Source organism: Sceloporus occidentalis, unplaced genomic scaffold, assembly GCF_023333645.1.
Source record: "Sceloporus occidentalis isolate IW3139 unplaced genomic scaffold, rSceOcc1.0.p SCAF_167, whole genome shotgun sequence".
NCBI lineage: Eukaryota > Metazoa > Chordata > Lepidosauria > Squamata > Phrynosomatidae > Sceloporus > Sceloporus occidentalis.
The window spans coordinates 479,262-494,258 of NW_028317147.1; the positions used below are offsets into that span (position 1 = coordinate 479,262).

At 38.7% G+C, this 14,997-nt stretch overlaps 1 protein-coding gene and 1 non-coding gene across 2 annotated transcripts in view; both read left to right on the plus strand.

Moving 5' to 3' along the window:
- Nucleotides 1–14,997, plus strand: part of LOC149279402 (E3 ubiquitin-protein ligase MARCHF1-like) — a 94,226-nt gene that overhangs the window by 72,281 nt on the left and 6,948 nt on the right. The gene's annotated exons all lie outside the window — the stretch shown is intronic.
- Nucleotides 13,489–13,618, plus strand: LOC149279404 (small nucleolar RNA SNORA35). The gene has a single exon (XR_016278584.1). It is a non-coding gene; the product is annotated as a small nucleolar RNA SNORA35 (small nucleolar RNA).

Below are 14,997 nucleotides of genomic sequence, written 5' to 3' on the forward strand. Positions count from 1 at the left end.
TAAGCAGTAGTGTACCTAGAGGGGGGTGGTCCGCCCCGGGTGCCACTCATCAGGGGGTGCTGTGTCGGCCCCCTAATGCGGGCCTGTAGCTCACTGCTTTAGGTTCCTGCTCCCCCTGGACGGGGAAAGAGTTTTCTCACACAGTGCGCAGGCACCACAGAAGTCAGCTGTAGGCCCGTGTTAGGAGGCCGCATAGACGTCTGCTTGGCGCCAGTGATGATCGGCCGCCCCCCGGACCAGTCATCTGCAAGAGAGATAGGGGGTGCACGAGAGTGAATAAATGAATAAAGTGAGTGTTTGTAGGGCACAAATGGGACAGGTAGGCTGTTGGGGGGGCAGAGGTGGCACAAGCAGGCTGCTTCAGGGACAGTGGTGGCACAGCCAGGCTACTTCAGGGGCAGTGGTGGCACAGACGGGCTGCTGCAGGGGCAGTGGTGGCACAGGCAGGCTGCTTCAGGGGCAGCGGTGGCACAGGCAGGTCTCTTTAGAGGCAGCTGTGGCACGGGGAGGCTAATTTCCTTTTTTGGGTTTCTAGTTTTTTCCAGTTGACATACAGTTTACAAATTTGTGAAATACATATTCTTGCCAACATTATTTTTAGTGTGTGTGTGTGTGTGGGGGGGGGGTGGCACATACAGCATCCACCCCGGTGCCAAATACTCTAGGTAAGCCCCTGAGGCTAAGGGATCTTAACACGTATAGCTTGGAGGAGAGAAGAGAGTTGGGAGGTGATAGAAACAGCTAAATACATAAAGGGATTTAACAGACAATGTATATGTCAATGGAGAAATATCTGGACAAGAGGCCATTGTCTTCAGGCCTCACCCGGCAATCTCCGGGCCAAACCCGGAGAGTTCCCAGGTATGGGTATAAGGAAGTATTACTTTACTGAGAGAGTTACAGATATGTGAAGTAGTCTCTCATCAAAAGTAGTAGAGGTTAATAAAATAAGAAATTAAAACATACTCATGGGATAGGTATTTGAATATCCTGAATCTACGACAAGATCAAAGATATGGTTCTTATCTGTCATCAAATGACATGTTCTATAAATGCAACACATTCATTCTTCACAGATGTTTTTTTATTAGCATGGGCTACATATAATTAATTGGAGTCTCTGCTACACATGACCTTCTGTGTAACATTAGCTAGTAACCATTTTGTTCTTACACACATTTATCATTTAATATTTTTGCAAACAACTAGTTAGGAATCTTAGATCAGTTTAAAATTTATTGCCATACTGCTTGCCAATTACTGCAATAAATATTTTTTAAATAAGGAAAAAAAAATGTCTTCCATTGGTGAGCAGTCATTCTTCAATTACTATTCTGTTTCAAGGGCATCTATAATACAATATCCTACTGTCAAACAAAGTCATATATCCTTTTGCTTTACAGAATGTAATGCTGTCCTCATGTTGCACTACTGTTAAAAGCTGATACCGTAAAGACCTTTGTTCCATCTGTGGCTTGTCTTCCTGTGACCTACATTCACATATACCCTGGAATATATTTCATGATTAATTCAGTAGAACACAAATTATAAATGGTGAACATTTCTTTTTCTATTTTATACGAAAAACTGGAAACATCAGACTCCTAAATAAATTATAAGACATCAAAGGGCACCAGAAATGTTCATTGCATTAATTGCATTAATTATAACTAAGGGACATTCATCTATATTTCTCAGAATGTTTGTAACAAATTAATTTTTCAAAGTTCAATGAGATGCCTACTGCCAATAGGTGCTAATATATATATATATATATATATAAATATGTGTGTGATTTATCTTCAACATCTTCAATTGTGTCATCCTGCATATTTGTTAACTTATTTAAGTTAATTAAATAATAACCATTGCCCTAATGCTAGATCCTATTATATAAGTCTTTTATGTATTTAGGCATCATGATCTATGAAGGTGAGATCATGAACTTACTAAAAAGCTAACAATAATGCATAGACTTGTTTTTGTTTGTTTGTGATGTTTGGTTTGCTATTCCAAATTTATAACAAATTTATTCTAATTTGTTTGAATATTAAGTTTAATAATATTTGCAAAAACAGGACGTTAAGGGGTAAGCGGTGGGAGGGCGAGAGGACGAGTGAAAGGTGTGTGGAAGGTTAAGGGAGTGAGTGAAGAAGGGAGGCAGGCTGAGAGGGACGGAGAGAATGAGAGAGTTGATAAGGGCGTTAGAGAGGGAGTGAGTATGCATGCATGTTTGTGTGTAAGTAACAGTGAATGTGCATGTGTTAGCATAAGTTGGAATGTGAGCATGACTGTATGAATGTGTGTGTGTGTATTAGCATGAGTGTGTGTGTAAGTCTGTGTAGTAGCATTAGAATAAGTGTGTGCATGTAAGCATCAGTGAGTTTGAGCTAAATCTGTGTTAGCATGAGTGTTATGTGTAAGTGTGCATGCTAGCATGTGTGTGTGTTTGCATGAGCATATACACTATATGGACAAAAGCTACACATCTCTTAATTATTGAATTGAGGTGTTTCAATAAGACCCATTGCCACTGGTGTATAAAATCTAGCACCTAGTAATGCAGTCTGTATTTACAAAACGTGTGAAAAATGGGTCGTGAATTTAAGTGTAGTACTATTATAGGAGACCACCAAGTCAATTGGTAAAATTTTATCCCGTCTAGATATTACACTGTCAACTGTAAGTTGTATTGTTGGAAAGTGGAAATGTTTAGGAACAGCAGCAACTCAACGACGAAGTAGAAGACCATGTAAAGTCACAGAGGCGGATAGTGAGTAAAAGTCACCAATGCTCTGGTGATTCCACAGCTGAAGGGTTCCAAATTTCCACTAGCATTAACATCAGCACAAAAACGGTGCAGCAGGAGCTTTATGGAAGGAAATTTCATTGCTGAGCAGCTGCATACGAGCCTCACATCACCAAATACAATGCCAAGAGTCAGATCGAGTGGTGTAAAGCACTCCACCACTGGACTCTGGAGCAGTGTTCTGTGGAGTGACAAATCACGCTTCTCTGTTTGGCAGTCTAATGGGTGAGTCTGGGTTTGGGGGATTCCAGGAGAATGTTTACTGCCTGACTGCAATGCGCCAACTATAAAGTTTGGCAGAGGAGATGGTATGGGGCTGTTTTTGAGAGTTTCAAAGAACTTGACTGCCCCTCACAGAGCCTTTATCTCAACCTCATTAAACGCCTTTGGGATGAACTGGAACGGATATTGTGTGTAAAATGTATACCAGCGTGTAGGTCACTAAGGGAGGGGCTGCAAAGGCCTGCCCCCAGCCTAGGAGGTGCCAGTCATGCCCACAGTCTCTCCCTGCACACTGTGTCTGGCTGTGTGGGGAGAGCCATGACACAAACAAGCTGTTTGGAGACACCAACAAGCTGTTTGGGGGCAAAGATGGCACAAGCAACCTGTTAGGAGCATAAGCAGGCTGTTTGGTGACACAAATGGCACATACACGCTGTTTCGGGGCACTAATAAGCTGTTTGGGGGCAGAGGTGGCATGGACAAGCTGTTTGGTGGCAAAGACTTTAGAAAAGCTGCTTAGAAGCAAAAATGACACAGATGAGCTGTTTGGGACCAATATAACACTGATTACTTTTTTAGGGGCAACAATAGCACTTATAAGCTGTTTTGGGCAAAGCTGACATGGTGGACATGTTGCTTGGTGAAGTAGGGGGCCCCGAGGAAATGTCATGCACTTAAGGAAGGCAGGCTTCCACAGAAAGAGAAGAATACCTAATGGGGTGGGAAAACACATGCACACTACACAGTAAGTTGTAAGTTAAGATAGCCAGCCCCTCATATTGTATTCATAAGCTGTTATTATGAACATGTTTGTAAATATCATTACATATGTTTAGTATTCTTATTCTTCTTATTATTATTATCTTTTATATATATAGTGCCAACACTTTACGCATCACTTCTTCATATATTCAAGGGGTATGACAAGGCTACAATTTACCGACTAAGACAAACCGATACATTAGGTGGAGAGAGCCGGCTCACAAGCTTACAGGACTATAAAATGTAAGATTTTCTTAAGGGGGCTGTTTCATTCATTGAACACCTTATCAGCAATGTTCCCAAATTTCTGTTGTGCAAAATTTTTCCCAGAGCCAAAATTTTGTGCGCACAATATGCTTCTACAGTCCATATAAAGTTGGTGGAGCTGAAAAAATTGCAAGGGGGTGGAGCTATATATTTCCAACCCTTTTGACTCCATGGTCTATTCTAAAGGTGAAATTCTCACCGCAAAAATTAATTATGAGCGAATCATGAGCGGGGGCTCCGGGCTGCATAAAGGATCAATATATATTGTAACAAGGTGCCGGGTGTTGTCGTGGAAGGGGTATACATTCCCCCTCGATTTTGCAGGGTTTTATACGACATATAGGGCAGGCTGGTGCTCCACCCCGCAGTTTACATGCACCTGGACTGACACGGGTTCCAGGCCGGGAGTTTAAGCTGACTCCAATGCACTGGTCAGCTGCAAGTAATTAGCTGCACTGACTGCAATATAACCTGACCTGTTGGACAGAGGGAGAGAAAGAGAGTTTGTTTGGAAGCAGCAGAGCTTGCTATGCACAAAAGAGATCATCAAAGAGGTTGGTGGGATTATGTTTTGTTTTAGTTTAGACCCAAATATATATATATATATATATATATATACACAAATATATATATATATATACACATATATATATATATATACACATATATACACACACACATATATACATATATATACACACATATATACATATACACATATATACATATATATACACATATATATATATATAATTGCTAACAGCAATCACACTCCTATCATGCCCAGGCAGCCAGTACATGCTGGAACCTGGGCATCATATTAATGTGATTACAGCCTCCCTATGCCATGCTACCCCCCCCCCTTACACATCCATGCTATCACACACACACACACACACACACATTCACAAACATTCAGCATAAACTACAGCATAACACCCATCACTCTCACACACTTACTAATCCACTCTCACTTAATGTTTTCCTACCTGTCCTCTGTTAGTTACTTTTCCTCCTCTTCGTTCTTCCTCTTGACTCTTCTTCTTCTTCTGTGTCCTGTCCTTCCGGTGCAGTAAAGAAGGTGGGCGTGGCTTCAGTGCTGTGTGCCGGGATCTGACATCAAATCCCGACGCACAGCATCAGTTGCCGCGCGCATAGCAAGGGAGCAGGATCGGAGGTCTATATTAACAGACCTCCCGCTCCCTTGATTGATTTTAAGCCGGTTGGGGTGAGATTTTTGATCTCCCCAACCAAGCTTGCTCCTCCAGCAGCGGACATTAATGTCCATATCTGGAGGAGTGCCAGCGTAAAACTTCCTTACCTTACATATAAACTTCTAGAACAATTGATGTAGTTGAATGTGAATGCAATCAATTTATGATGTTACTTGAAAAAGGCAATTTTACGGCACAAGGAACAGTGCTTTATTGGTCCACATCTCAAAAAAGTATGGACAGAATCAAGTGTCGAGTTACTTTTTTTTCTGGTCTCTGACCTTTTTAAGCATCTCTGCAGGTTTCCAATTATTCTCAGTTTAATCAAGAATATTCTCCATCTGTCTTTTAAGTCTCTGATGCACTTGACTTCAAAGACCTGCTGTGTTTGGACATCCTACTGACAATCAGTGTATTGTACAACAGGTTTGTGTAGCCTCTCTCCTCTTGCGCTATTTTACTTGCTACATCATTTGTTAACACCATTTGTAGGTTTTCAGTTGTTTTTTTCTTATATATATACTCTTTTGCAACCCCATAAATCTTTGTGTAGCGGCTGTATATATATATATATATATATATATATATATATATATATATATATACAGTCTCTAAATCAGCGCACACACATCATTTGTGGTGCTCCATTTGTGAGGTCCTTGGAAACCTACAAATTGCAGGAGTGTCTGTATTTAGGAAGGCCTTTTGGCTCCTGGTAAGCAATGTACTTGCAAAGATTTAGCTCCATATAAGCAACAGTATTTATGTTAGGACCCACCTACATTGGAGTACTTTGGCGTAGTGGTGGGCTTAGCATAATATGGCCATATAATGTGACTAAAACTCCAATTTTGTCATCTAAGAAAGGTGTTTTTAAGTAGTTTTAACTAAGTCATGAGAGTTTATAATCTATTTGATGTGTGTGCGCTGATTTAGAGATTGTGTATGATTTTGGTCTTCAGCAGCACCCCCTTATAATTAATGCTAGTTCAGGTGAGTGCTTCCTTTTTGTATTTGTTTATATATATATATATATATATATATATATATATATATATATATATATATATATATACTGTACTACCATCTATAATAATAATTATAGAAGAAGTCTACTTCCTAATACAACATATATAAAATACATTATTTTTTACGGTTTTTTTAGATGTTTTAGAGTAAAATATAATGCCGAACTGTTTGCCTGAAAACAAAATATGGAGCTATACATAGATTCTATTATAGTTGCATACCAGTAGTAAGGTTTAGGTGCTCATCCACTTGGATTAAACATTAAGTGAGATTTCTAGCATCTTGAGGACACATATTACCAAATTAATGATTGTATTCTTAACTCCTAAGGTTTAATAACATAAAATCAGTGGAAGCTTTTTCAGTTTCTATGGCAACAAGTTATTAGCAACTTCTTTTGTGTCACATGATAATTGAGCATCCCTGAAATATTCTATACAATTAATTATTTCTGAGAGGAATTTGCTTAGGCATTCAGACGTTCTAGAATAATAGGCTGGATTCAAAGTCAGAGATGAACCCTAAGTAAATGAATCACAATTCTCACTAGATAGCAACAGAAAAAGCACGATCATGTTGGTTCAGATTCAATGACTGAGACAAAATATATCAATAATCAGAATTGTCTAATGCTATATTTAGTTTAACAAAATGGAGCAATTTTGAGTATGTTTGTTTTTATATAAATGAACCAAAATATTTTTTATTGGATTCCATAATCATTAGAATTGCTGGATTTGTTTCTGTGGGTTTTGTCGAATATTTTTCCTTTCCCCAAGAAAAATCATTGTGACTATTCCTTATTTAGGTACTCTGTAAAATCTGATTAAATGTCAGGATTACTGATTTAAGATGCACTTTTGCTTTTGAACCATATAAGTAATATTTTTAGCAAATGCTCTGCGAGTTATGATATATGAGAAATTAAATGTTGATTGATTGTGGAGCTTTTGGAAGAAAAAGAAAGTGCTGTATATGAGTAAACTGCTACTTGGGACCATGGTGTCAGTTTAGTAATTGGAACAGCAGGCAAAGGTCAACTGTATGTCACAGAATTAAATTTGCTTTTTATGAGCTCAAAATTAATAAAGCCATATGATTCTGACATTGAGTTTACAACAGCAAGTCTCTATGGAACAAAAATATTAAATGTCAATTGAAATTTAATTTAAATTGTCAATTAAATAAACATGTTCTATCTAAAACAAAGGGAGTGTATTGTGTATGAACTTACTATTAAATGTACCATCCAGCCATAGTAGGTGTTGTTTTATGCATAGAGAAATTATTTGTGATTTTCTTTATACATATTTTACTGCACATAGCTACAGTCCCTTACATGAGAGGCTCATCTACTAGTGAGGGCCCAGGAAAAGAATAAAGACTACTCCAAACCAAAATCCCAATAAAAGAAACTCACATATTCTTCGTTGGAAAAATGTATTTCTTTACTAGTGATCACATATTTTAGATAGGAATTTATTTATGCATAATTTTCATTTTTATACTTTTTGTTGTCATTTTACAAAAACAAACCATAAAAAAATGGAAAAACAGATTGTAGACTTTGGCAGTGGCCCAGTGAAAACCTTTTGCTTAAATTGTCTACACATCTTCACAAAAGAATCAAGGTTTATTTGTATGATGATTGTGCAAGGTTTAGCTATGTTCAGTGTTGGGGCGTAGTGAATTACTGTGAGTGGTAAATGCCTGGTGGATACATGGTGCCAGAAAATAAAAATAGGACATAAAATGTCATTGTTGCCAATAACTCATAAGGGAACAGATCATGAGTAGAAAACATTGGCTCTTGGGTTGTCCTTGGACTCATATAAATCAAACCCAGATCATTTAATGGCTTTGGAAGGCTGTGAGCTGTGGTTAAAGCATAGCTGAAGCGTAGTCCTGAATGAGCAAATTTGGGCTCTACCTGGATTAAATGTGATGCTTAGTTTGGTGCTGGAACAGAATCTGCTGCAAGCGCTTCCTCCCACAGCATCGCTGAATCCTCCCAGACTGCCTTGCAGTCTATTAAACATAGAAATATGAATTGTTTATCACTCCACTTTAAGCTAACCCATTTTTTTAACATTTTCCCCAAATTACTGTATGTTTTACTTTGAAAAAATATAAAGTATAGCACTTTATATCAAAAAAGCACAAAATTCAGAGATAGTAATCCAGTATTGTGATAACGGATATTGCACCTTTCAGGAACTGATGTACATTTGTTTACTCTTACTGTGAGGAATTTAATTATTGTAGATTTGTTGTTTCTGCTAATATGTTGGGACTTCAAGAGCATTTCTAAGTATTATCCTCTAAATTGTTTGACATAATTATACAACCTGCAAATAATTAACTACCAAAGGCCAAAGGGGATTTGCAGCTAAATTGAATACCTTAATATTGTAGGAAAGGTCATCAGTCCCTGCAGAGTATTATGGCTACAAACAAAATCTCTGACATTTAGCATTTGCTTTCCTTTCAGGATAAATAAAAAGGGCAGACAGATTAAAAGAGATGTTAAGCTATATATGGAAGCCTTGAAACAGTTCTTTTTCAAAACACCTATGGATTTTAGTAAAGCGGTAATGTATGTGGATTGTTCCTAGGGAAATACTTAATATTATCCATATATCCATGCTAGGGGTGTTAAACCAGTCTGTCTGTCTGTCAGGCACACCCATTTAACAAGGTCCTAATGTTGACTAGAAAAACCCTAAAGCTTCAACTGGATTATAAGGTTCAAGCACCTAGATGCAAATGATCTCCCCCATTTTTGAACGTTCTGAAAGACTTTTAATTAGCAATAGGAAGGTAGTACAATTGCTATGGAAAAGGACCCAAAGTAATTTTGGAATTGATTGATAGGATTATATTATTATTCAATGAATGTTTGTACTTACTATGACCTCTTTTTTCATATGTTTAGAAATGTATGCTTTTATGTCCTATAGGAAGCATGACACAAATCTAAACTCGATGATATACAGATGAGGATATCATCTGTACATTATTAATATACATTATGCATTGAGAATATGCGGGTCAATTTAGTACCACCTAGGCTTATCACTTGGGTGGTTAAAAAGCCATTCCAACAAATTAGTTTTGCTCTCTACATCCATGAAAAACATAATTAAATATCCTTGTCTGCATTGTGTGGTCTATGTAAATAAATATTGAAAATTCATGTTGCGTCTCTTCTATTCGTTCAATGTCCGCTGCTCCAAAAAGTGGTGGAGCTTCAGGGTACACCCTCTCCCTGTTGCTCCAATCGGGGGAGAGGATTTTCTCCGACGATCCACCACTTACAATTTTTTATTATTGTCAAGTCCCCTGAGTGTTCCTTTCTCTGTTATATTATCTTCCTATGACTGCACCAGGGTATTTATCTCCAATCATAAATCATAAATGGATCAAGTTTGATATATATACATATACAAAATGGAGGCAAAATGGAGAAATGAGGAACTGAAAATAACAATATGTGCAAACATATCATTAATATACTGCAGAGTTGTTTACCCTTGTGAGTAATTTAATTCAGTGAATCAGGCCTTCAAAATTCTGATCCAGGACTTGGAAAATATTGGTGACGACTGGAACATATAACCCATGAAAGTAAAGAAATCTTTTAGGCTTGTTTTTAAAACAATGTTTTTAATGTTTTAGAATTATTTAACAGCAACAGTAATGTACATGACTTAGGCAGGTCCAAGTATCCTTCACGTATATTTATTACCATTAACAAAAGACACTGACAACTTTATTGGATTGAGAAGGCTTTGTTAACATGAAATAGAAGAATGAACATAGAAGAACATGAGTGGATAAATATCAATACACTTAAATGCCACAATACCACAAATTTGGGAAACTCTGGCAAACCTATCACTTACGGCTAACACCAGCCCTAAACCAAATGTTATTTTAACCCCCTAGCCGCCGATCACCAGCTCAGCCCACTGTACCAACTAATAAGTACCGCCACCTGCTGGATAGCCATTGAAGTGAGCCCATTACCGACAAAAACAATTTATTAACTAGGCCGGACCCCCCCCTTATTTATCCATCCCTTCACCGCCAATACACAAGCTGTGACAATATACCAAACCAGCCCACCAAATAACAGGGCAGGGGCGGGCCTGTTCAGTAACGTGTTCAATGTTTAACTGAATAAAGATGATGAATCACTAAAGTCATGTAACATGTATACATTTAGCAGATCCGGTGACCTTTGTTTCACTTCACTCATATCCTCTTACCCCTACCCTACCATTTACAGCTTAACCCCTTCCTCGTCAGGCTTTACTGCCCCAGTCATGCAGCCCTTTTAACTATTTGTCTTCAGGGCTTTCAGTAAATTTACCTATGCCGTGAATATCATTGTATGACATTGAGTTAATCTGCTGTAAATGTTTTCCCATTTTAAATAAATCTCAATAGATGTCATAGTCTGTAACTCTATGGTCCAAAAGCAGTGAACCATTTACCAAGATCTCCAATGCATTTACTCATTTCCAGTTGTTCCTGACACCAGCACCATAATCTTTACCAATGATCTCAAGTAAAAGACACATTTTATTCCTAGTGTATTGATACCTATTGAGCATCTTGAAGAAAAATGTTTTCTTTTCTCTCTTTTTTTTTTATACCACAAATCAAAGGAGTTTTTGTTTCTAAAGATGTAGTTCTTTCCCATGAAATGAACAGTTGCATCAGGGCATTGCTACATTTCAAAATCATATCTGGCTATAGACTAATAGCAATTGTGCCACCATATGCCAAAATGTTTACATAGCTGTTTTGCAATTCCTTTTTGTATATAACATGTAACAGTAGTTAATAATAATTTTGTTGTGATTTTGCATGTAAAGATGATGCTATATAAAAAAGCACAATAAATATTCCTAATAAGCCCCATATACCTTAGCTGCTTTTCAACTTGCTGGCATGCCTATGGTTTCAATCCTCATATCAAACCATTGCCACTCATAGCATGGGCAGCATAGCAGGAGTAACAAGGTGTCCCTGTCACTGCAGTATCGGGTGCAGTTGGAAAAAGGGTAGTGAAATGTCTTCCCACTACAGACTAACTCTAACTTATTGCTTAAACCTACACACTTATTCTAATATTATATACTTATGTATACATACACTCTCTCCACTAGACTTGTGCATTTGGATTTGTACAAATTGTAAATTTACAGAATTTTGGTTCATTTGGTGATTCACACAAAGCAAAAAGCTGAATCTTCATCCAAAATTTGTGGGCCCACATTCACTCACACTCATTGCTAACCACTATCACTTCTGCTTCCTTATCTTCATCTTTTATTTTCTCCCTTCTCTCTTTAATCTGCTATCTTCGTCTGCATCTCCACGGACATAACCTGGCGGAAACTTCTGCTGAAATGGCGGCGCTTGTAGTTGCATCCTCTCCTCGATCCCCTAATTAGGGAGAGGATGTCACAGAAAGTGCCCTCATTTTGCCTAACTTGAACTAGGGTTATTATGGCGGTAATTCTGGTGATGTCCTCTCCTCAATCCTCCAATTGGCAGAGAGGACTTCACCAAAGGTGCTGTCATTTTACCTTAACTTGAACTTCAGGAGATGGTACTTTCCTGCAGAAAAAAAAAACTAAAAAGTATACCTTCTTTTTTTAGTCAATATACAAATTAATAACAAAAAAAGCAAATATCATAAAATGATTATTCACCCTTAAATGTAAAAAAAAAAACCCCGAATCAGCGCTCCTTGTTAGTGGATTTATATTTTAAGCACACTATTTTATATGACAGCAGCTGCTTTTAAAAGACAGATGTAAAAATATTTTCATGCTGAGGACTTTTTATGATTCAAATATATCGATGTCTGCTTGGCTTGTTTCAGAATATAGTGGTTTAGTTATAGTATCATATAATATGAGCTTTGGTTGCTATGGGAGCTATTCCGACCCCCCTGCTGGCTTGGAATAAGTGAGGTATAGTTCAATCATCTGCAGATTTAAGATGTGGGCTTCCAAGGCTTGAACTGGTAATAACAACATACCCAATAAATAATTAAATACCAGATCTATATACACTATGTGACCAAAAGTAGATGGGCATCCCATCTTAATTATTGAGTTTAGGTGTTTCAGCCACACCCATCAACCCATTAACAGGGGTTTTAATCACTAGGCAGCCATCTCCATACACAAACATTGGCAGTAGAATGGGTCGTACTGAAGAGGTCATTGAAATTAAGCGTGGCGCTGTCATGGTATGCCACCTTTGTCACATGTCGGTTTGTGAAATTTCTGCCCTGCTTGATCTTCTTCAAGCAGCTGCACACAAGCCAAAGATAACAATGCCAAGCGTCAGCAGAAGTGGTGTAAGCACATTGCTATTGCACTCTGGAGCAGTGGAAACATTGTCTTTGGAGTGATGAATCACGCTTCACCCTGTGGGTTTGGATTTCCCACAACATCTGGCACGAACAAGGCTACAAAAGGGGGAGACCTCAGCTCTTCATCAAGAGGAGATCTTGGCATTGAAGTTCAGGGACAGAAAAGAAGTGTGCATGCTGAGCACCATCCACGATGAGAGGACTTTGGAGGTTTCTGTCCATGGCAGAGCTGGGGTCACTAAAAAGCCAGTGTGTATCAGGGCCTATAACAAGAACATGGGTGGCGTTGATCTGTCAGATCAACTCCTACAGGCCTACCTCATTATGAGGAAGACAAAGGCCTTGTACAAGAGGGTTGCAATTTATCTCATGCAAATTGCAACCTACAATGCACAAAAAAGCAGACACTGGGATGAAACTGTCTTTTTTGCAGTTTCAGCTCCAAGTCATTTCGGGTATCTTGTACCGGGATGCACCTGGTCCCCAAGTGGTGATGGGAGCAAGCAGAATTGGGGCTACCCATTTTATTTTTAAAATCCCCTTACAAAAATGAAGCAGAATCCCCAAAAGAGATGCAGAGTGTGCTGCAGCAGGGGTAAAGAAAGGACACCACATTTTGCTGTCCAGATTGCCCTGGAAAACCTGCACTCTGTGTCGGTAACTGCTTCAGGTTTTATCACACAGTTGTCCATTTTTTATTTATTTTTTTGTTCCTGCTCCACTTTTGTATTTTTTTATTTTTTTTTACATTTACTGCTTTTTGCTCCACCTTTTTGATGAGTTTTTATTTGCTCTGACAAGTGTCCCCTGTTTCTATTCCGTGGTTAAGGGTTCGCTTAACGGTGCTAGATCAAATCTCTTCTTGGAGAAAGGCCAGGCTTTCTTGTAACCTGCCACTTCTGATAGTTGGGTACAAACATTTTTTTACCCAGATGTAAAAATTCCAAGTTGTAAAACTGAATTGCTCATGTTCCAAATGTGGACCTTTTGCCCCCAAACAATCTGACAACCCCATCCATGTGCATCCATCATGCACTCAGGAGATGTTGCTGAACATATATTAGGGTGTTGTGTGCCTGTGACACATACCAGGAGCTGTAAATTCACACCTGAAGTTCAAAGTGTGTGGGGAAAAAAAAGGGCTGGTGGTAGGATTAGTGCATGGAAAGGGTTAAACTAGCAGCATCTGAAATACCCTGGGGTGTCTAGTTTTCAAAAATATATGGTTTGATGGGGTAAATTTAATTTGCCGGCTTCAAAGATGGCCCAAATACTACATGGAGGCAGAATTACCAGATTCAGAGAAAAATGGTTTTGAAATAGCAAAATGCTACTTCTACTTATTGCCCCAAAGCGTGCAGAAGAAAGCAAAAAAACATAAAAACATTGTGTATTTCTAAACTCAGGACAAATAGTAGAATCTATTTAGCAGTTTTTTTCATTAATTTTTTAGGATGAGTAAAAGATTTTTCAAATAAAAGTGAGAAAATGTGTTTTTTTGACAATTTTTCGTCATTTTATTATAGGAAATTACATGATATGAAAAAAATAATAGTGTCTGAAGAAAGCCCTTCTTCTCCTGAAGAAACAATATATAACTTGTGTGGGTTCAGTAAATGGGTTAAGAGAAAATTACAGCTAAACACGAACACCAAGAAACAATAAAACAGTCATTGCCACGAAGGGTACAAAAAATAAAATCAGCCTTTGTCACGAAGGGGTTAAAGCATATGCGCCACACACACACACAGCACAAAGCGAACTCTTCCATCCATCATCATGTACATTAACAAATTTCCCAGTGGGCCGGCCGGTCTGTGGGCTGGCAGACCAATATTTGCGAGGTTCGGAGCTGCCACACCGCGTCCGCCTCCGCCAGCCGCGTGCACATGCACCGTGCCGCCCAGTGGCAGTGCCTCAGTGAGGCTCTTCGTTCCGGCCCTTTCAAGACATGACACTCAAGGTGGCGGGCTCACAGAAGAGTTCCTCGTGTCAAGGAAAGGATCATCACGTCGGAAGAGAGCGGGGAAAAAAGAAAAGCAAAAAGTATGTCCCCCAAAAATAGGGGTTAGAGGAAAGGGGACCCATATTAAAGGGAGGGGAGCAAATTGCGTTGGGACATCAAAAATTTAATAAAAAGGGGGTGGATGGGTTTTGGGATTACAAAATCACTATAAACAGAAACAGATGGGTTGGTGGCATCAATAGACAAGAGGGTGGTTGGGCATCACTTTATCAATACAAAAGGGGAGGCTGGCTGGGGGCAACACCAAGACCTGGTGTGTGTTTGGTCATCT